Source organism: Kogia breviceps, chromosome 4 (assembly GCF_026419965.1).
Source record: "Kogia breviceps isolate mKogBre1 chromosome 4, mKogBre1 haplotype 1, whole genome shotgun sequence".
NCBI classification, from domain to species: Eukaryota; Metazoa; Chordata; class Mammalia; order Artiodactyla; family Physeteridae; genus Kogia; species Kogia breviceps.
The window spans coordinates 142,375,742-142,399,579 of NC_081313.1; the positions used below are offsets into that span (position 1 = coordinate 142,375,742).

The window sequence follows — 23,838 nt, forward strand, 5'->3', positions numbered from 1 at the left end:
ACCACGAGGGTGTCCTAATGAACTGTGCCCGCCACTTTTGCTGCTGGTGAGAGCCTCCGAGCCATCTCACAAAGAAGACTTCCTTTGCTTTAGTTCTACCCCCAGGTTCTTCCGGTTCTCCTGCTATCTCTTTATACACATACCAGAACAAGGCCTCTTGATTGTGCTCCATCAGCCAAGAGTTTTTCCATCACAAAAGTAGTGTCCTTTTTTCACTTTGAACACACACAGTTTTATTTAATTTATTTATTTTAAAAATATTTATTTATTTATTTGGCTGCATCGGGTCTTACTTGCGGCAAGAGGGCTCTTCGTTGTGGCGTGCAGGCCTCTCTCTAGTTGTGGTGCATGGGCTCCAGAGCACGAGGGCTTAATTTCCCCATAGTATGTGGGATCTTAGTTCCCTGATCAGGGATCGAACCCACTTCCCCTGCATTGGAAGGTGAACTTTTAACCACTGGATGACCAGGGAAGTCCCAACACACACAATTTAAAAAATAATATTGAATATGTTTTTAAAACTCTACAGGATTTTTTTAAATAACCTATTTAATATATATGTATATAAATTATTTATACATAATCTTTATAAATATATTAAAAAGGCCCGGACTTAATCACACTACACTATTAAAAGTAGTTACTCTTGAGGAAAGAAGTGGGAAGGAGAATTAGACTGGGAGGAAGTGGGGAGATGGGTATGAACACGGATGTTCCTTTTTTACGTATATACTTCTGTACCATTTGACCGTTGTATAATAAGCATTCATCACCACTGTATTTTTTAACTAAATGGGAAAAGAAGTCACATTACTTCTAATTTCCTTGAAATTCTGCTGTGCCCTTGGGAGTATGAACCCCTGCAGTCCTGGTGAAAACTGTTGTAGTAAGGGGTAGCGTGTATGATAATCTTCATTGCTAGCACAAAGACCAGCAATTTGTGTGGTGTCTGGGAAGCAGCAGGGTGTAATAGGAAAATCACTGTTGTGGAGCCAGGACACCTGAGGTCAGGTCTTGAATCAGCCATGTGATCTGAGGTACTCTGCAGACATCTTTACTCACCCTTACTGACTCTGTTAATTGTGGACCAGCCTACACAGAGCCAAGGGCCAAGGCAGGATAGGACCAAAGTGTAGGATGTGGGCGATGGAGGCCCTTCAGCTCCACTGGCTTCAGCAGCCAGGACTAAGAAGCTAGAAGTTGCAGGTAAGCACGAAAGTCACCCTTACTGACTCTGTTAATTGTGGACCAGCCTACACAGAGCCAAGGGCCAAGGCAGGATAGGACCAAAGTGTAGGATGTGGGCGATGGAGGCCCTTCAGCTCCACTGGCTTCAGCAGCCAGGACTAAGAAGCTAGAAGTTGCAGGTAAGCACGAAAGGCAGAGGGGCCAGGCTAAGGAGGCCCAAGGGCAGTATAAGATGGCTCATGACCCTGAACAGCATGCAGCAACTCAAAGTCAGACGGATCCTGTGTGTACTTCCTAGAAGATCAGTCCATTCACTGAGAAACCAGCATCTCATTCACTCATTAATTCATTCATCCACTTACTGAACAAGTGTCAATTGAGTACTCGCTATAGATCAGGCACCATGTTAGCTGTTAGGGAGATAAGGATAAATGAAACAGGTATGATTCCTACCTTGATGGAGTTTCATGACCTAGTGGCAGAGACAGAAAATAAATAAGAAAATAAGTAAATGTATAATTATGAATTAGGATAAGAGCTACAGGGGGATGGGGGAAACCTGTCTGAGGACGTGAAGTTTAAGCCAATGATAATGAAGGGCAAGAGCCGACCAAATGAAGAGGCGTGGGAATGGTATCAGCAAAAGGCCATGGAATGGGAAGAGCTGAGAGTCCTCCAGAAGCTGATGAAGCATGCTGAGTGAGGAGGAAGAGATGTCGAAGGAAAGAAGGGAAAGGGAGGCTGGAGCCAATCATGTGCTAGAATGTTATTCCAAGAGTAGAGGAAAGCTCTATAAGGGTCGTAAGCAGAGGAAGGGCATGACATAATCAATAATTTTTAAAAGATATCTATAGCTGCCGCATGGATCATAGATGGGCTAGCCAAAAGAAACAGATTCATTCATTCCATGTGGGAAGAAATGGCCAACACTGAGCAGAGTGTTCAGTGTCCAAGTCAAGTCAGAATTTTCAGGGGTCAGAGCCTTCCTTCTCCAACCAGATGAGACTGGGCAGCAGATAATGGGATAGGGAGGCCAAGGCAGGCTCTCGGCTCCATAACTACCTGGACACAGAGGTTCTGCCTGGGAACATACCTGGACACATGTAAAAAGAGCCTGCCAGGGCATTCCTGCCTCTTCTTGAGCAGCAGGAGATCTGAGGCTGCCACAAGGCTTCCTACCTATGGCTGTGGGTAGCAAGGGCACCCAGGCAAGACAGGTGAGGCAGAGGGTAATAACTCCAGCACAGTGGGTGGCCTCATATTCTGTCTGCCTTTCTTCTTTTTATAACCAAAAATCTTTTCCTCCCAGCACCCACATGCAATCATGTTCTTCCTCCTGCTTGTGGACTAGCTGGGATTCTTCTTTGTGTTCCTCATGTTTGTGGTAGATAACTGTAAACAGGTAGGGCAAAGCCCTGGAGCAGAAATGTAAGATGGCAGGAGATATCCCAGCCTGAGCTTCTAGCAGCTCCCTCCCAATCAACCAAGTTAGTGAAAGCCTAAACAATTGAGCCTTTGCTTTTGAAAGCCTAAACAATTCAGTCCTTATCTCAAAGCAGCAACAGATAAAACCCAAGCATACCTTTTCTACTTGAGAATCTTCAAGGTCTCCCTACTGCACAGGATATATTCTAATCTGGCTCAAAAGACTTTGGGCGACCTGGCCCCCACCTACCATCCAGCCTGATTTTCCACTTCTCTTCTGAATGTGTCCTATGCTCCAAAACATCTGAGTTCTCTAGTGCTCCCACATATATCTCCTCTTTCCCACCACTGAGCCTTTACTTCTGCTGTCCTTCTCACATGCAGTGTCCTTCCTCCTCCACTCTCTCTCTCTGAATGTCTAAATCAGGCGTCCCCAACCCCCCGGGCCGTGGACCGGTACCAGTCCGAGGCCTGTTAGGAACCAGGCCACACAGCAGGAGGTGAGTGGCGGGTGAGCAAGCGAAGCTTCTTCTGTGTTTACAGCTGCTCCCCATCGCTGGCATTATCACCTGAGCTCCGCCTCCTGTCAGATCAACGGCAGCATTAGATTCTCATAAGAGCTCGAACCGTACTGTGAACTGTGCACGTGAGGGATCTAGGTTGCGCGCTCCACATGAGAATCTAATGCCTGATGATGTGCAGTGGAGCTGAGGCGGTGATGCTAGCGCTGGGGAGCGGCTGCAAATACAGATTATCATTAGCAGAGAGGTTTGACTGCACAGAGACCATAGTAAATCAACTGCTTGCAGACTCATATCAAAACCCTATCGGTGAGTGGCAAGTGACAATTAAGCTGCATCTGGTGGCAAGTGAGTTGATGTATTTCAGTTGTACAGCTGCATCTGATTGCAGGCTTTAAGTCAGAATCTGACCCTTATTTTAGTGTGGGTGTGGCCTGCCCATTATTTTATTTACCACTTCCGTCCATGCCTCTTTCCCACACTGCACACTTGTCTAGGACCAGGGACTGAACACATGTCCCCTGCATTGGCAGGCAGATTCTCAACCACTGCACCACCAGGGAAGTCCCTGTGTTGTTTTTTTTGTTTGTTTGTTTGTTTGTTTGTTTGGTACGCGGGCCTATCACTGTTGTGGCCTCTCCCGTTGCGGAGCACAGGCTCCGGACGTGCAGGCTCAGCGGCCATGGCTCATAGGCTCAGCCGCTCTGCTGGATCTTCCCGGACCGGGGCACGAACCCAAGTCCCCTGCATCGGCAGGCGGACTCTCAACCACTGCGCCACCGGGGAAGCCCAAAAGGCTTGTCTTTTAATGTAGGGTGCTTGGTATCCATGTGGTGAAGCTGTTTTGAAGTTTTCTTCGTTGGATAGCCAGTTGTCACATATTATACAAAGCAGTCTTGGAGAATGTGAATCACCTGTTGCAATGAACCTGTAATTCAAGTAGGACTCTTGGTATTTTCTTTTAAATGCAGCTTTCTTTTTGTTGGAGGTCTTAGAGTCTTCTGCTGTTTCATCATTGGGTCTTTCCCCCTTTTCAAAGAAGCTCCCCAGCGACATTTGTTTTTCACTCCTTTTGGCTAGGGTTAGCTTGTGGACTTACCAAAACTGTGACTGAGACAAGTGTGCAGTGTGGGAAAGAGGCATGGATGGAAGTGGTAAATAAAATAATGGGCAGGCCACACCCGCACTAAAATAAGGGTCAGATTCTGACTTAAAGCCTGCCATCAGATGCAGCTGTACAACTGAAATACATCAACTCACTTGCCACCAGATGCAGCTTAATTGTCACTTGCCACTCACCAATAGGGTTTTGATATGAGTCTGCAAGCAGTTGATTTACTATGGTCTCTGTGCAGTCAAACCTCTCTGCTAATGATAATCTGTATTTGCAGCCGCTCCCCAGCGCTAGCATCACCGCCTCAGCTCCACTGCACATCATCAGGCATTAGATTCTCATGTGGAGCGCGCAACCTAGATCCCTCACGTGCGCAGTTCACAGTACGGTTCGAGCTCTTATGAGAATCTAATGCTGCCGTTGATCTGACAGGAGGCGGAGCTCAGGTGATAATGCCAGCGATGGGGAGCAGCTGTAAACACAGAAGAAGCTTCGCTTGCTCACCCGCCACTCACCTCCTGCTGTGTGGCCTGGTTCCTAACAGGCCTCGGACTGGTACCGGTCCACGGCCCGGGGGTAGGGGATGCCTGATTTAGACATTCGGGGAGAGAGAGTGGAGGAGGAAGGACACTGCATGTGAGAAGGACAGCAGAAGTAAAGGCTCAGTGGTGGGAAAGAGGAGATATATGTGGGGATCCCTGATCCCTACCACAAAAAAAAAAAAAGACAAGCCTTTGGAGTTTTTCAAAAGAAAAACACGTGAACACGAAGAACAGAAGTAGTTATTGAAGAACACCACTTCATCAGATGTGTCTGCACTGAGAGCATCATTCTTAGTGGCTAACTGCATTGCTAAAGCTAAGAAGCCCTTTACTGTTGGTGAAGAGTTGATCCTGCCTTCTGCTAAGGACATTTGTCGTGAACTTTTAGGAGAGGCTGCGGTTCAAAAGATGGCATGTGTTCCTCTTTCGGCTAGCACCATAACTAGGCGATGAAATAGCAGAGGATACTGAGGCACAATTGTTAGAGAGGATTAATGAATGAGTCACCATGGTATGCAATCCAGGTTGACGAGTCTACCGATGTTGACAAGACAACAATGCTTGTTTTTGTGTGATATATTTTTCAGGAGGATGTTCATGAGGATATGTTATGTGTACTTTTGTTGCCAGTCAACACCGCAGCTGCAGAACCATTCGAGTCTTTGAATGATTACATGTCAGGAAAACTGAATTGGTCATTTTGTGTTGGTACATGCACGGATGCAGCAGCTGCCATGACTGGATGGCTTTCTGGTTTCGCTACTCGGGTCAAAGAGGTTGCTTCTGAATGTGAGTCTATGCACTGTGTCAACCGTAGAGAAGTGCTGGCTAGCCAAAAAATGTCACCTGAACTTAACAGTGTTTTGCAAGATGTAATTAAAATTATCAGTCACATTAAAGTACATGCCCTTAACGCACATCTGTTCGCGCAGCTCTGTGAGGAGATGGACACAGAGCACACACACACATCTTCTCTTATACACAGAAGTGAGATGGCTTCTAAAGGTAGATCTCTGCCCAGAGTTTTTGAGTTACAAGAGCTGCTCCAGAGATTTCTTTTAGAAAAACAGTCACCACTGGCAGCACATTTCAGTGACACAGAATGGGTCACAAAACTTCCTTACTGGTGTGACATATTCAACCTGCTCAACGATCTGTCACTTCAGGGGAGAACAACAACTGTGTTGACGTCGGCAGATAAGTGGCTGCATTCAAAGCGAAACTGGAATTAGGAGGGGCGACAAGTGAACATTGGGATTTTTGACATGTTTCAAACATTAGCAGAGATTTTGAAAGAGACTGAGCCAGGGCCTTCTTTCTCCCAGCTGGTGCATGATCACCTATCTCAGCTTTCAGAAGAGTTTAAGCATAACTTCCCAACCACAAAAGACCCCCGAAATGAGAAGGAATGGATCTGCGACCCATTTGTGAGTAAGCCAGGTGAATCAACTTTGTCCGTGCTAGAAGTGGATCAACTGCTTGAGATCGCAAATGACGGTGACATTGAAAGCATGTTTGAGACAACTTCAAATCTCCATACGTTCTGGATTAAAGTCAAGGCAGAATATTCTGAGATTGCCACAAAAGCACTGAAAAGCCTGCTTCCATTTCCAACATCCTGTCTTTGTGAAGCAGAGCTTTCTGCAGTGACAGCAACCAAAACGAGATCATGGAGTAGACTGCACATAAGCAACACACTTCGGGTGTCGCTGTCTCCCATCACCCCCAGATGGAACCATCTAGTTGCAGGAAAACAAGCTCAGGGCTCCCACTGGTTCTGCATTATGGTGAGTTGTATAATTATTTCGTTATATATTACAATGTAATAATAACAGAAATAAAGTGCACACTAAATGTAATGTGCTTGAATCATCCTGAAACCGTCCCCCCCACCGACCTGGTCCATGGAAAAATTGTCTTCCACGAAACCAGTCCCTAAAAACTTGGGGGACCACTGGTCTAAATTACACCCATTCTACATGCCCACCTCCTCTGGGTATTGTTCCCTGATCTACACAGCAGAATCACCACCTTATTTTTCCCTTCTCAATTCAACCCTATTTTTTTTAAAAAAGGAGGAGGTAGATTTATTTTCTTCCTTTAATTTATTGATTTAAATTTTTTTTAGTTTATTGAGGTAACATTGATTTATAACATTATATAGATTTCATGTGTAGGACATTATATTTCGACTTCTCACCACCAAAAGTTTAGTTTCCATCAATCACCTGTTCATTTTAAAAAATATTCACAACCTGAAAGTTGAGAGTTATGTTTTATCCAGTGGGAATTTTTAGGACTACAAGCCCAGGAGGATCCAGAGAATCTTTAATTACCAACAGGGCCTAATCCAGAAATTAGCACCTGGAGTAGCATACCAACAGGAATTTTCACCTGATCTGGGATGAGCCTCCCAGCACCATGGGACAAAATTTGGTCATGAAATGTCTCCCAAATATTGGTTGAATTCCAGACCAAGAGGAGGATCTGAGAAATGGAATATTTCCTGCCATATCAGTAAACAAAGGATGTCACAGTCATCAGTGAATGCAGCCACCACTGGATGGTGAACTGGTGAGCCCTGAGGGCACTCAGGAAGGAAAGAATACCTGACATCTAGCAGCCATCAAACTGGGGCCTCTCCCTATGGTGATCCCTGAGGAAACTCAGGATGTGAAAATACAGGATACTGGCCCCAGATAGCTGAGGTGGACTCTTGCACCTTCCCATACATAGAAAGGCGTTAAATTCCTTAACTTGAGATATCTGGTCTTCTTTAATTAATAATCTTCTGATGTTCCCAACTACCTGCCCTTTGTTTCAAAAACTTCTGTGTAACCTGGCTCCCCGCTTTAACCTCCTCAGAGCAGTTCTCTCAGGGTTACTTGAGATGCTGCCTCCTGGACTTGAAGTCCAAAAAATTCCCACCGAGTAAAACATAACTCTCAACTTTTAGGTTGTAAATAATTTTTTAAGTCGACACCTAATAGAATATTTCTCTCTTTTTTTTAAGGATAAGGTACTAGTTTTATCTATCTATCTATTTATTTATTTTTGGCTGTGTTGGGTCTTAGTTGCTGCGCTCAGGCTTTCTCTAGTTGCAGCGAGCAGGGGTTACTCTTCGTTGCTTTGCGCGGGCTTCTCATTGCAGTGGATTCTCTTGTTGCAGAGCACAGACTCTACATGCGTAGGCTTCAGTAGTTGTGGCACGCGGGCTCAGTAGTTGTGGCACACAGGCTTAGTTGCTCTGTGGCATGTGGGATCTTCCCGGACCAGTGCTCAAACCCATGTCGCCTGCATTGGCAGGCAGATTCTTAACCACTGCACCAACAGAGAAGTCCCTCTCTATTTTTTAATGCCCAAACTTCATAGCATAAATATATCTCTCCCGCTGTAATTTTTCTGTACAATATTTATTTAGGAAACATTTATATTTATGTCCCCCAGACTCAATACAACAGGTTTTTTGGTTGCTTTTTTTTTTTTTTGCGGTATGCGGGCCTCTCATTGTTGTGGCCTCTCCTGTTGCAGAGCACAGGCTCTGGACGCGCAGGCTCAGCGGCCATGGCTCACGGGCCCAGCCGCTCCGTGGCATGTGGGATCTTCCCAGACCGGGGCACGAACCCGTGTCCCCTGCATTGGCAGGCGGACTCTCAACCACTGCGCCACCAGGGAAGCCCAATACAACAGGTTTAACAAAACAATCTGTGAGAAATATCTTGAGATATTTCTTACAGTCTTACATCCCAGACACAGCCAAATGTTAGAATCCCACACAGACAGCTTAGAACACAGAACAAATGTCCACAAAGAGGATGTGGAAGATGTTACTGTAAACAAAGCAACTTTTTGTAACAAGCACATTAATTTGTGTTCAGTATCACGTTGTAAGCATTTATAGCCTAACATCAGTTAATTACGTACATAGCGACATTCTACTGAGTTTTAGTTACGTTTCAAAAATTGGCTGAGTGTTTGGGTTGATGTGTCATGTGACATAATCTTTCAAAATAATAGGAACTTGATTATCAGGCATGCTTGCACAGGTCAAAATTTTAGGAGCAGGTTACTGATATTAAGAAGGGTTTCTTCTCCCCACAACAAATAGGTATTTTGTTTTTAGGGAAAAACTATAATAAGGGCTCTCATTCAACTCAATCTAAAGTAAATGGGGAACAAAAGGAGACTGTATGAGAAAGATCTTGGGAATGTTCATGGAACAGTCAAGCCCCAGGAAGGATCCTGAGGCAGTCAGAGGTGGGAGCAGACACACCCAGGAGTCAGGTCATATCAGGGCTTCCAGTGCCCCTGCTCAGGTTGACTCTGTGTATTGGCTTCATTCCTTCCTTTTGATGTGAACGAGCTCTATCCACAGCTCTTGAGTTTTACTTTTTACCAGAAGGAAAATAATCTGATAATGTCTGGTCCCAATAATCCAGGGAAGGAATGGATTTATTGGTTCACCTTGGGTCAGGTGCTACCACTGAACCAATCAACTGTAGTTAGGGAAGTGCTGGTAGAAACCACAACTAATACAGAAGAGGGATCAGGTCACTTCAGGTATGAGGGGAGGGTTTCTGAGCAGATAATCCCATAGACATCCATGACAAGCCTTGAAGAAGAAAAAATAAATCAGGAATAAAAACTGGGCAGAGTCCGTCCCTAGCCTTCAGTTTTGCTCATTCAAGAGGCACAAAAACTTACCCCAGACATCCACCATATCTGGAAAGGCTTGAAATATGGATATGAGTCCTAGCTTTGCAACTCGCAAGCTGTGCGGCCCTGGATAACTCATGCTTTTAGAATGGGGCTAATAATTCCTCTCTTGCTAGGCTGTTGTGGTGAAAAACTACTGGTGAGAACCCAGGGGTTCTTAGAGAGGCAGCAGAGTGAGTTTAGTGAATAGGAGTATAAACTGTAGAACAGTGGTCCTCAATCAGGAATGATTTTGCCCCCAGGGGACATCTGGCAATGTGTGAATTCATTTTTGGTTGTCACAAGTGGGAGGAGGTGCAACTAGTGGATAGAAGCCAGGGATGCAGTTAAACATCCTGTGATGCACAGGACAGCCCCAGATGACAATAGTGCTGAAACTAAGAAACCCTTCTCTAGAGCCAAGTTACCTGATTCTATTGATAGCTCCACCACTACAAAATTTGGCAAATTACTGTACTTTTCTGTACCTCAGTTTTCCCATCTGGAAAATGGGACTAATTCTAGAAACTATTTCCTAAGGCTGTTTTGAGGATGGAATGGATTAATACATGTAAAGAGCTTAGGCCCCTGCCTGGTACATAGTAAGTTCTCCCTAAATGTAAGCTGTTATCTCCCCCAAACCTGGCTAAGCTTCAGAATCACCTTGAAACCTTGTCTAATAACAGACTCCCAGGCCCTGCTTTAGTTGTACTGGATCTGAATCTTTGGAATTTGGAATCCAGGAATCTGGGGGTTTTAGAGTTCCCCAGCTGATTTTGATGATCAGCCAAGTATGGGGGTGACTGCTGTGAAGCATTGCTATTCAGAGTGTGGTCTTCAGACCAGCAGCATCAGCAGCAACTCCGAGCAAACTCCAGTGTGCACATAAACCACCTGGGGGCCTTGGTACAATGTAGATGCTGATTCAGCAGTCTGGGTGGCACCTGAGATTCTGCTTTCCTAACAAGCCCCGAGGTGAGGCCAATGCTGCTGGTCCTCCGACACAACGTTCCAAAGCACTTTATACCTGCATGTTATGGTTTCCAAGCCCTCAATAATGCTACTGGACCCAAAGCCTGTTGAATGCCAAAGGGTTTAGTTGCAATAGCTGCCACTGTTTCTCCTTCTCAAGAGCCAAAAGCAAGGTAAAGAAAGGATGCTGTATGAACTCTTCAGGTGGCCTCTGTCTCCTGAGGACCGGCCCCCCCCCCGCCCCCCCCCCACCTGAGCAGCAACGGAAACCACCCCCAGAAGAAGGTCATCCACTTATCACTCTCTGGCTGGAAAGTATCTCCCTGTACCCAGAAAGAATAAAGAACCTTTGAAAGCTTCTGGAGTCCTTTGTTGTAAATAACCTGGAGGACATCTTGTTTACAGTGGAGTTTTAGTAGTGTTCCCTTTCATGGCTGATGTCTCTTAAAAAGCATTGTTCTTGAATGTTAGGCCTCACCAGCCTCCAGGATTCTGTGTTCATAGAGAGTCAGAGATAGGACTGCACCTGGAAGTCCTTTAATTCAGTGGTTTTTCAGTGTGTCTCCATGTCTCTGGTGGTGCGTGTGATGAACTTAGTGGGGAGATGGGTAATGTTTGTTTGCTTTCTTAATTATGTATTTGTGTTAATATGTTCTATTCATGGTGACTTAGAACTGCACTATAATACTTCTTTTTAAAATTTAAATTTTAAATACTGACTTGATGAGAAAAATAATATAGGTAGAACACATATATGGTAAATGACTGAAGTTTCAGACATGCTGTTTCAGTCCAGCTTCCTCATTTTAAGGAAGAAGAAACTAAAGCAAGAGAGGCCCTGAGCCTCAATTTTTTTATCCTTAAAATAAAGATAATAATCCCTACTTTGTGTGATCATGGTGAGAATTAAACAGTGCATTTAAAGCACTTTGCACATTGCCTGGCCCATCATACAGACCTAAGAAATGTTAGCTGCTCACAATATCAGAATTAGATGAGGAAACTTATTAATATGATCACTGATAGTCTCTCTGAGCCTCACACTCCCCATCTGTAGAGTGAAGACATCAGAGGAGAGGGCTAAGCATCTATGGCCATCCAACTCCCTCATCCTCTAACATGCCAGAGAAAGCTATCTGACAGAAAGATGTGGGATGTTGAACATCTGTTCTCCTTTCAGTGGGCCTTATTTTATCCATCTATAAAATGGGAGAAGTGAAGACTTCTATGACAATCCCTGCCAACAAGTCAACCTATTTAAACAACCTATTAAACACCATATTAAAAATCTGTTTACTTTGGTGTGCTCTTAATTGACACATTTGAGTGCTAGAGCTATTTTAATCCATCATGAGCAACATTATTGGAAAAAATCAGCACTAAATGTATGTGTTCACATCCACTCACAGATAATGAAAACAAGGTGGCTGAAATGAATTAATTTAGAAGGATAAACAGTGGGTAAATGGGGTCTCTACATAAGTGGAGACCACTGAGTAATTACGGCCCCTCCATTCGCAGGTTTTGCCTTTGGAAAACAAGATACGGGACCATGCCCAGTTTCCACTCATCCTACATGGAGGGATGTGGATCACCACCCTGTACATGAGGTTCCGGGCCTCGGGCTACCTCAAGTTTGGGGCCACCACCCAGGTAAGCATCACCCTCAACTTCCCCAACTGCTGGTGAGTGAGTTCAGGCCTCAGAGCCAGAAGGATGATAGGCAGGGTGGGGCTGGCTTCCCCTCGTCAGAGGGGAGTAGCAAAGACATGATTGAGAATTAAGTCTTCCACACAGAGAAGAGATGCCAGGAAACCATGGAAAGAGGTGGACTGGATAACTCAGGAGACCTAGATTCTTGTCCAACATGGCCACTACTTCTCCTGTGTTTTGGGCAAGATATTTCTCTTCTCATTTTCCCCATCTGCCAAACAAAGGGATTAAACTAAATGATTCTTAAGAGCCCTCTCAGCTTTGATTGGTATTTAGTCAGGTCTCTCTCCTTTACAAGTGACTGAAATCCAATCTAAACTGGCCTAAGTTTTAAAACAAAAAGTCCATGCATATATCTAACTTCAGGCATAGCTGGATCCAGCTACTCAAGTGGTATCCCCAGGACTCAGTCTCCATCACTCAAGCTTGTTTTTCTGCATGGACTTAGTTCAAGTACACTCTTCCCATACAGTATACTGTGGCATATAACTGCCGACACCCCTCAGTTACAGACCTTTCTTTCATCAGCCCCAGTGTAAAGAGTTTCTCTGTTTCACAAGGTCCATTAAATCCTTGGGATTAATTCTGATCCTTCCGCTAGGGTCACATGTTCACTCTGAACCAGTCCTATGGCCAGTAGATAAAATATGCTGATTGGCCGGGCCTGGATCACATCCCTTGCTGGAGTGGGCGGGGGGACCCTGAACCTAGTGAACTGAGAGTGGTGACAGAGTGACTCCTGTTAACTGAAGGAGTAACGGTTGCTGGGTCAGTTAATCCAACTGAGGTCTATTAGAGCATATAATAATTATAGCCAAATCTGGGGACCACAGATCATTTAATAGACATGCTTACCACTTCTCAGTAAGCCTCAGGCAAGGTGTGAGACTCATTGAAACGGGTGGTAAGTGGGATATCACTATAGGGTAGGTAGCAGCTTCTCCCTTTTTCTCACCATCTTGACTTTCCAAAAGCACTCAGAGTCTCAGGCACATGGACCCCCTCTTGCATTCTGCTCCTCGCTTTATGCCCTTACATTAACAACCTCACTGGGAACGTTCTCTTGTGTCTGTGCATGGGATGAATACAATTGAAAGTGTTCCGTTCTTAAAGGCAGATGCAGGAAGCTTCAAATGGTGAGCTACAGCTGAGGGCTGTTTGCCTGGGGCCAGGAGTTGGTGTGAGGATCCCGAGAGGTAAGGTTATGAGGGTACTTTATAAACTCTACACATGTGATTGGGTGGTGGTTGCTATTAATTTTGCCAGGCCCACAGGGAAGTCCATGTGGATTCATACTGCTCTGGTCAAAATCCTGATGGTCACGAAATACTCCAACTTCTCTTGCATCTTTCACATCACTGACAAGGAGAGTGTGGGTAACAGAGAACTCTGCCACGTGGAGAGGCTGTCTCTCTGAGCCCTCGTGAAATGATTAAGAGCGCGTTTCTGAAGCCAGTCAGACCTAAAGCTATGTCCATGCTCCCCACTTGCTACCTGCATGACCTTGGTAATATTACTTAACCTGTCAAAGGCTCAGCTTCCTCACATGTAAAATGGGATAATAACAGTACCTGCTTAACATGGCTGAATCTGGAGGGTATTATGTGAAGTAAGTTAGACAAAGAAAGACACATACTGTATGTTTTTACTTATATGTGGAATCTAAAAAATAAAACGAATGAATGACAGTAGCAAAACAGAAACAGGGTCACAGATACAGAGAAAAAACCAGTGGTTATCAGTGGAGAGAGGGAAGAGGGAAGGGCAATATAGAAGTACGGGATTAAGAGGTACAAACTACTATGTTTAAAATAAATAAGATACAGGGATGTAATGTACAACACAGGGATTATAGCCAATATTTTATAATACCTTTAAGTGTAGTTTAATCTACAAAAATATCAAATCACTATGTTGTACACTTGAAACTAATATAACATTGTCAATCATCTTTCCTTCAATTAAAAAAATAATAATAACAGCATTTGCTTCATGGGGTTGTAGTCGGAAATAATCTATATAAACCCAAGTAAATAGCTTAGCACAGTGCCTGTCATATAGAAGTGGCTCAATAAATTTTAGTTATTATTAATATTATCTCCCCCCAAAATGCAATCCCATACACATCATTCTTCTTTCTTTAAAAAAAGGAAAATGTAAACCAGGATACATTTTTTCTTGTGTATGACCCCCTGAGTTTTGGCTACTGTAAGTTAATCGTCCTAAAGAACAGAAATTCACATCTTAATCTAATATATAAATAATGTTTAAAAAAATGTAATCGTGATCACTTAGTTTTCTGAATAATTCATACTCATCGTTAATAAAATGGAGAAGAAAGAATAGTAAGTATTTATTGCGTGTTTCCCTTGTACTAAGTAGTTTACATGTTCTCGTTTGTCCTTATCGTAGATAAGGACCAAGTCAAGGGATCCTGACATGACTTGGCCACATCCCCTAGCCTCATGGAGAGGTTGACTACACACACACAGCCAATTCACAGTCCATGTGAGACGCTCTGTAACCTGGGTGAGGACCAAGTGTCCTCAGAAGGGAGCTCAAAAGAAGGAGAATTAATCCTGACCAGGGAACAGAGAGGCATCACAGAAGCCTCTGAGACTTGAACCATGAACAGGAGTGTAACAGGTTACAAACGGAGGGAAAGGGCGTTATTAGCAGAGGAAACAGCATGTGCAAAGACACTGATTGTAAAGGTATATCTCACGCTCAGGGAATGCCTCTGATTGTCTAGTCTGGTTGCAGTGTTGAGCACATAAGGTGGAGACAGAGTGAAGGACTACCTGTATTGTGAGATGAGATAGTGGGAATTGGACTTGAAATACAGTGGGCTTTGAATCCCAGGCTCAAGTTTGGAACTCTTTCCTATAGGCAATGAGATACCAGTAAAGGCTTTTTGAGCATTACAGTAACGTAATCACTAATCTTTTCTTTGTCTTTTGTCCATTAAAAAGCAATGTAATTTTTCTACTCTTGATAAAAATGAGTTCTATGTTGTGAGCATTTCATGATCATATACTTTCAATGACCATCATTTTCAGCCCCTACTTTTTAGCATGTACAGAATATATCCCAATTTTACAGATGAGACAAATGAAGTTCAGGGAAGTAAAGTCATCTAGATAGTGGTAGAGGCTGAGTTAGAATTCATGTCTTCTGAAACTCAATCCATTTTTCCAACATACACATTATATACTCTGATCTCACGCAGATTCAATTATGAGACTGGGAGTTATTTTTGAGGTGCAGGCAGTTTCACCCATCACCACATTCATTGAATAGATGTTTCTGAAGGAGTTGGGATGGGAAATGTGGATCCACATCTCTGTTAGGTCCTGGTCCCTTCATGCCCTTCATAGGGTGAGACTCTTGTGCCTAGAGATACGTCTATAATATTTTCTACTATATGGCCTCTTAACACATTGCTGTATTTTAGGGTGTTTAAGGGATTATTCAAGACAATTCTGACAATTCCCAATTTCTGCCTCATGCTCTGGTTTCCCTGCTATTCCTCAACAGGTCCTCCAGGTGCTGCTGGTATCTGCAAATGGATTTTTCTTGACTCCCTTTGCCTTTACAGGTGGTACAAGTCTGTCAAGCTCCTCTCCTTGGATGATATGTACCCCATCAACCCCCCACAGTTCTGTGTCCCCTCAGAGATCATCATGCACTTCACTGTTTCCCAGATACTGAAGCTCTGGACCTTCGTGGTAGACCTGGGCATCTGTGCTGCCATGATCTGTCTGACATGTGAGTAAAAGGCAGACAGCCTTGATTCTTTCCTATCTCTCCACCAGGCCCCAGAAATTTCCAGTACTCAGGCCACCAGGACCTCCCTAGGGAAACTCCAGGCAGAGCATGTCTTTGTAGAATTAAGCTGAGCCTAAGAGGACCTCATCGGTTAGGTTCTTTGGTGGCAAGCAACAGAATACAACTCTGGCCAACTTAGGCTAAAACAAAGGGGTTTGGGGGTAGCTCACAGAGTCCAAGGAAAAGCTAAAGAAGAAGATCTTGAAAAAGACAGAAACCAGGTGGAGCTTAAGATTAAAGTCAAAGGAATGAAGAGACTCTGTACCTAGGATAAATTTCCTCCACCTGTTTTCTGTCCTTGGGCTCCCTGCTCAAGATGCAGACTCTATGCAGAGAGAGTCCAGTTGCACATGCTCATCCACTGTGCAAGGAAGGTTGGGGCATTCTGATTGACAATGCCAACAAGATGCCCATACAATGAGAGGGGGTGGTACCGCAAATCAAAAATGGGGTTCTGCACCAAACGAAGAGGGAATTGATGGAGGATAGGTGGTGTTAATAGCAAGAGATGTACATAGAAAGTGAACATCACCATCCAGATGACAGGCGTCCCCAGGTAAGGGTAACTGAGAAACCAGGAGAATCAGATTTGACGTTAGTCAACTTAAAGAAATGATCATAATATCTTCAAGCACTAAAAACAGTATAAGTTCTAGATCGGGATGGAAAGTAAGTTCAACAACCAGCACTCTAGTTTTAAAAGGCTTAATCTGAGAACCTGAACAATGATCTATCAACTTTCTGGAATTGTATGCCAACATGATCAGTCTGGATAGATAAAATCACTTTTATTGATTTTTTTGAAACAAACTTTGGTTCATTGATTGTTTTCCTGTTTTCAGTTCCATGGATTTCTCCTTTTATGTGTATTATTTCTTTCCTTCAGCTTACTTTGAGCTAAATTTTTTTTCTATCTTCTTGACTTGGGAGCTTAGATCATTGATCAGAGACTTATCTTCTTTCCTTAAATAAGCATTTAATGCTATAAAGTATCCTGTAAGCCTGCATTAATACAGTAGTCACATGTGGTTATTAAGCATTTGAAATGTGACTAGTCTGAATTTAGATGTGCCATAGTGTAAAATAAACACCAGATTTTGAAAATTCATTACCAAAGTGTAAAATATCTCATTAATAATTTTTATTGTTATACATGAATTAGTAATATTTTAGATATATTGTGTTCAGTAAAGTATTTAAAATTAATTCTACCTGTTTTCTTTTTGCTTCTTTCAAAGTGGATACTAGACAAATTAAAATTACATATATGACTTGCTTTTGTGACTCACATTATATTTCTGTTGGACAGTGCTGCTCTAAACCCTGCTTTAACTGCATCCCACACATTTTGACATGTTGTGCTTTCTTTTCATTCAATTCAAAATATTTTCTAATTATCATTACAACTCTCTTTCATGCATGGGTTATTTAGAAATGTGTTAATTTTCAAATATTTGGTGGGTTTCCAGATATCTTTCTGTTAATTGATTTCTACTTTAATTCCATTTTTGTCAGAGAACATTCTTTTTCTGTGATTTCAATTTTTATAAATTTGTGGGTTTGTTTTATGACCCAGAATATAGTTTATCTTGGTGTGTGCTTGTGCACTTGAAAAGAATGTGTATTCTACTGCTGTTAGATGGAACATACTATAAACATTAAGTAGACCAAGTTGATTGATAGTGTTGTTCAGGTCTTATATATCCTTACTGATTTTCCATCTATTCTATTGATTACTGGAAGGGGAGGGGGAGTATTGAAGTCTACAAATATACTTGTGAATTTGTCTATTTCTTCTGTCAAATCTGTTCGTTTTTGCTTCATATATTTTGAAGCTTTGTTGTTAGATGCATATGCATTTACATCATTTAGATTTGTCTTGATGAATTGACCACTTAATCACTATAAAATGTCTCTCTTTATCTCTGACAATATTCCTTGTTCCAGAGTCTACTTTGTCTAATATTAATACAGTCACTCCAGGTTTCTTTAAATTAGTGTTTCCATGAAATAAATTTTATCCCTTAATTTTAGCAGATTTATGTCTTTATAGTTTAAGTGGGCTCCTTGTAGGGAGCATTTAGTTGGATCTTGTTTTTATATCCAATTTGACTATCTCTGTCTTTTAATTTGTGTGTTTAGACCATTTATATTTAATGTGATTATTGATACGGTTGGACTAAAATCTAACATTTTGTTAATTGTTTTCTATTTGTTTCATCTGTTCTTTGCCATTTCTTCTTTCTGTTTCCTCTTGGGGATTCATTGAGTATTTATTAAGAGTCTGTCTTAGTATGTATACCTCTTTTAGTAGTTGCCCTATGAGTTATAATACATATCTTTAATTAATCATAGATTACTTCAAATAATAATATACCATTTCATGTGTAGTATAAGAACCTTACAATAGTATACTACCAAGTCCTCCCTTCCATCTTTGAGCCATTTTTGTCATATATTTTTTATGTATGCTATAAACCCATGATATATTGCCACTGTTTTTGCTTTAAACCAGGGGTTGTCAAACTCTTTATTAAAGGGCCAAATAGCAAGTATTTTATCCTTTCCATCCATTCAGCCTCTATTGCAACTACTTAACCCTGCCATTATAACTCAGAAGCAGCCATAGAGGATGCGGGGAAAAGGGAGCCCTCGTACATTGCTGGTGGGAATGTAAATTGGTGCAGCCACTGTGGAAAACAGTATGGAGGTTTCTCAAAAAACTAAAAATAGAACTACCATATGACCCAGGAATTCCACTCCCAGATGTATATACAAAAAAAACAGAAGCACTAATTAGGAAAAAATACATGTACCCCAGTGTTCATAGCAGCATTATTTACAGTTACCAAAATATGGAAGCAACCTAAGTGTCCATAAACAAATGAATGGATAAAGAAGATGTGATGTATATATATCAGACACATAAAATACAGCAAACTAGTGAATATAGCAAAAAGGAATCAGACTCATAGATATAGAGAACAAACTAGTGGTTACCAGTGAGCAGAGGGAAGTGGGGAGGGGCATATAGGGGTAGGGGATTGAGAGGTACAAAGTACTAAGTATAAAATAAGCTACAAGGATATATTGTACAACATGGGGAATATAGCCAATATTTTATAATAACTATAAACAGAGTATAACCTTTAAAAATTGTGAACCACTATATTGTACACCTGTAACTTATATAATATTGTACAGCAACTATACTTCAATAAAAGAAGCAGCCATAGACAATACATAAGTTATGAGAATCACTGTGTTCTAATACACTTTACTCATAAAAGGGACTTCCCTGGTGGCACAATGGTTAAGAATCCACCTACCAATCCAGGGGACATGGGTTCAATCCTGGTCCAGGAAGATCCCACATGCCACGGAGCAACTAAGCCCATGTGCCACAACTACTGAAGCCCGTGCATCTAGAGCCCGTGCTCCACAATAAGAGAAGCCACCGCAATGAGAAGCCCGCACAGCACAACGAAGAGAAGCCCCTGCTCGCCACAACTAGAGAAAGCCCATGCTCAGCAATCAAGACCCAATGCAGCCAAAAATAAATAAGTTAATTAATTAATTTTAAAAATATAAATACATTTTTTAATCTAAGAAAACCCAAAAAACATAAAAATAGGCAGCCAGCCCACAGGCTATAGTTTGATGATCCCTGCTTGAGATAATCAGATCTCTTTAAGAGCAATTAAAAATAAGTTTAAGGGCTTCCCTGGTGGCGCAGTGGTTGAGAATCTGCCTGCCAATGCAGGGGACACAGGTTCGAGCCCTGGTGTGGGAAGATCCCACATGCCGCGGAGCGGCTGGGCCCATGAGCCACAACTACTGAGCCTGCACGGCTGGAGCCTGTGCTCCGCAACAAGAGAGGCCGCAATAGTGAGAGGCCCGCACACCATGATGAAGAGTGGCCCCTGCTCGCCGCAACTAGAGAAAGCCCTCACACAGAAACGAAGACCCAACCTAGCCAAAAATAAATAAATTTTAAAAAATAAATAAATAAGTTTAAAAACTTTTATATTTACCTTTCTTTTAACCATTTCCAAAGATCTTAGTTTCTTCTTGTAGGTAACTGTTATCATATTCCTTCTTCCTGAGTAACTTCCTTTAACACTTTTTGTAACACAGATCTACTGGTAGTGAATATGTTAGTTTTTTGCTTGTCTTTTTAAAAAAACCTTTATTTCTCCTTCATTTTTGAAAAATATTTTCTCTGGTATAGAATTCTGGATTGACAGTGTTTTTGTGTCAGCACTTTAAAGATATCACTTCTTGTCTTCTGATTGCATGATTTCTGATGAGGATGCTACAATTCTTATATTTGTTTCTCTGTGTGTAAATGTTTTCCCTGGCTGCCTTCAGGTTTTACTCTTTGTTTTTGGTTTTCAGTAGTTTGAATATGATATGTCCAGGTGAGTGTGCGTGTGTGGTATGTGGTGTGTGTGTGTGTGTGTGTGTGTGTGTGTGTGTGTGTGTGTGTGTGTGCTGGTGTTTATCCTATTCTGTTCTGGTGTTTTTCTGTGAACTTTTTGGTCTGTAGTTTTATATCTTTCATTATTTTCTGAAAATTCTTGGCCTTTATTTCTTCAAATATTTATTTTGCCACATTCTTTCTTCTCCCTCTGGGATTCCAGTAACTCATATGTGAAACTTATTTATGTTGTCTTATAGCTGTTGGATTTTCTTATTTTTCCACTCTTTTTTCTCTTTGTATTTCAATTTGGGTAATTTTTATTGACCTATCTTCAAGTTCACAGATTCTTTCCATGGCTTTATTGCATCTAGATAAAGGTAATCCTATCGAAAGAATTCTTCATTTCCTATCAAAAATTATTCACAGTATTTTTTATCACCAGCATTTCAATTTGATGATTTTTTAAATTTTTATTTTATTCAATTTGATAAATTTTTTAATTTCCATTTCTCCACTGAATTCTCTATTCGTTCACATATTTTCTCTAAATCAACTTCAGAAGTACCTTGAAGTACTCAGAAATAGTCATGTTCTTAATTCGTTTGCCTTCTGGGATGGTGGGGAACAGTCTTGAGGTTGAATTTGCTGTGAGAACAGCCTTATGTAGAGTACAACCAGGATAACAACCTTGAGATTCTCCACTAGAGTCACAGAATCTCAGAATTCTAGAAGCTTGTCATCTTGGAATCTTGGAAGTTAGGGTTCAAAAAAATTCATAATATTTTAGAGTTTAACTTAAGAGCGTAAACACCAAAGACGGGAATTTACCAACTCACAAGGCAGCTAAGGCCAAAGGGAAGAAGCTGTCTTCCTTCAAGTAGGATGATGATGTTAAAGCAGCACTAGAGGGAGTCCCTGTCCATTGTGCCACAGTCACAATAAAAGCAAGATCTCCCCTCTCCTGTTCTCACCTCCACATACACCAGGAGTAACATAGGCACTGATCAGAAGAAGAAAAACCAAGATCAGCATACACTTGTCTTCTCTAAAGTGTTATGTAATGTTATTGGATATAGAGTCTTAATTCCTGTTCACAAAAGGAAGGGATAAAAGAACAAGACTTTGCCCTAGCCTCTTGAACATCTTTTTCTAAATCTTTGCTGATAGTTGGAGCTGATAATAAAACAGATTATTATTATTATTAACTAGAGATTTTTTTAACCTCACTAAGCCTCAATGACCTCATCTCTAAAATGGGGTAAATTTCTGTTCTGTTTCCCTGTTAGGCTTTAAAATGCTATAATGTAACATCAAAAATTGCTAATGACTTATTGAGTGACAAAGGCAGGTAGTAGGGAAATATGTGTCATGCAATGTTACTTGAAAAAATGAATGTGTGTGAGAGTGTGTATGTTTATTTTGTGTGTCTAGAAGAGGGAATAACAATTGATCTTTAGGTGGTAGAATTGTGTATATGTACATTTCCTATTTGCTTATGTATATTTTTAATTTTTATACATTGAATATAGTTTTTAGAAAACAAGATTATAGAAAAACTCCAAAGTTCTATACCAATATAAGGAATGATCATCATTGATCCATGGAAAGTCCCTCCTTGAATTTATTTGTTTATCTTCCTTCTTTATTTACACCAGTGGTTCTCAACTGGAGGCATTCCCTACCCCCTTCCACAGGGGAACATTTGACAACGTCTGGAGACGTCTGATGATCACAACTAGGTTTTATGGTGCTACTGGCATCTAGTGGGTAGAGGCCAGAGATGCTGCTGAACATCCTACAATACACAGGACAGTTCACCACTTAGAAGCAATTTAAATCAGATACTGGCCTCAGGAAAGTTTATATTGAGTAAGAAAGTACAGATGTCATATTGTAATCTATTTAACCAACCTTGTATTTCTATACCATTTAACTTGTTTCCAATATTCTGCTATTACAAATGGTGCTACAAAGAATATTATTGCATATGCATTCTTAGGAAACATGGGAAGGTTTCTTCACGGTGGATAGCAAGGAGTGGAGTAGCTGGGCCAATGTGCACATCCATTCTTTTTTTTTTTAATTTATTTTTGGCTGCATGGGGTCTTCGTTGCTGCACGCAGGCTCTCTCTAGTTGCAGCGAGCAGGGGATGCTCTTCATTGTGGTGCATGGGCTTCTCATTGTGGTAGCTTCTCTTGTCACAGAGCATGGGCTCTTGGCACGCAAGGTTCAGTAGTTGTGGCACGTGGGCTCAGTAGCTGTGGCACACAGGCTTAGTTGCTCTGTGGCTTGTGGGATCTTCCCAGACTAGGGACCGAACCCACGTCCCCTGCATTGACAGGTGGATTCTTAACCACTGCACCACCAGGGAAGTCCCATGGGCACATCCCTTCTTAGTTTTAACAATATCTATAAACCTAGAAGCATGGATGAAGTATAAAAATAGAGGCTAAATTTAAAAAGCAGGAAATAGAATGAGATTTTAACATAATACCATTTACATTAAGCATACACAGCAACAAAGCAACAATACACACATTAGACGAGTAAATACGAGACAATATACTCTAAATAGATCAGAATCATTGCTTATGGTGGGTAAAGGATTGGTGTAAATCAGCATTTCTGTACTTCATCACTGTTGATGTTTTGGGCTGTATAATTCTTAGTTATGGGAACTGTCATGTGCATTGTAGGATGTTTAGCAGCATCCCTGACCTCTACCCACTAGATGCTAATAGCAGTTGTGATAAGCAGAAATGTCTGTAGACATTGTCAAATGTTCCTGGGAGGTGTAAAACTGCCCCCAGTTCAAACCACTGTTATAAATAAAGGGGTAAGATAAATGAGTAAACCCAGGTAGGAGCCTTGCATGGACCCATGATGACAGGAAAAGAGTTTCCTGACAATATGAGTAACTCAACATTTGACACCTGAATTTCTGAAAGAGTGATTGAAAAAAATAGTTACTGCCAAATTGTCCTCCAGAGTGGCTCTACAAATTTATATTTCTGACAGAGTATGAAAGAACTTCTTTCCTCACACCTTTGCCAACACCTGCTATTGTTAAACCTCCATTGTGTTTTACTTTTTATCTTTACCAATCTGACTGGTAAGAAAAAGAAAATTCATTTCATTGTTTCCATAAAGTTGACCATCTCTTCATATGTTTATTGGCTATTTAGATATCCTCATCTGTCTGTACCTGATTTGTATTCACATAGGTCAGTTATACACTTGTGAGTATTTGACATTTGAGGGAGGGGGCAAAAACCTTCTGGGAAAAGTCTTCTTCATGAATGTAGAAAACTTCCATTGCCTCCACTTCTACAGCAAATGTTTGCTATGGGATAGGCACTGTGCTTTCCCACACATTTTATGCTGAAGCAGTTTGCAAGGCATGATGGCTGTCTCTG

At 41.7% G+C, this 23,838-nt stretch overlaps 1 protein-coding gene across 2 annotated transcripts in view; it reads left to right on the forward strand.

The window, feature by feature from the left end:
• The window catches only part of LOC131755871 (proton-coupled amino acid transporter 2-like), a 97,324-nt gene that overhangs the window by 24,524 nt on the left and 48,962 nt on the right, over positions 1-23,838 (forward strand). Inside the window, exons 2-4 of one of the 2 annotated variants that reach the window (XM_067033413.1) lie at positions 11,979-12,110; positions 13,284-13,366; positions 15,769-15,938. The gene's annotated coding sequence lies outside the window, so the exon portion shown is untranslated. The remainder of the gene's footprint in view (positions 1-11,978; positions 12,111-13,283; positions 13,367-15,768; positions 15,939-23,838) is intronic. The other variant, XM_067033414.1, reaches the window with a different exon arrangement.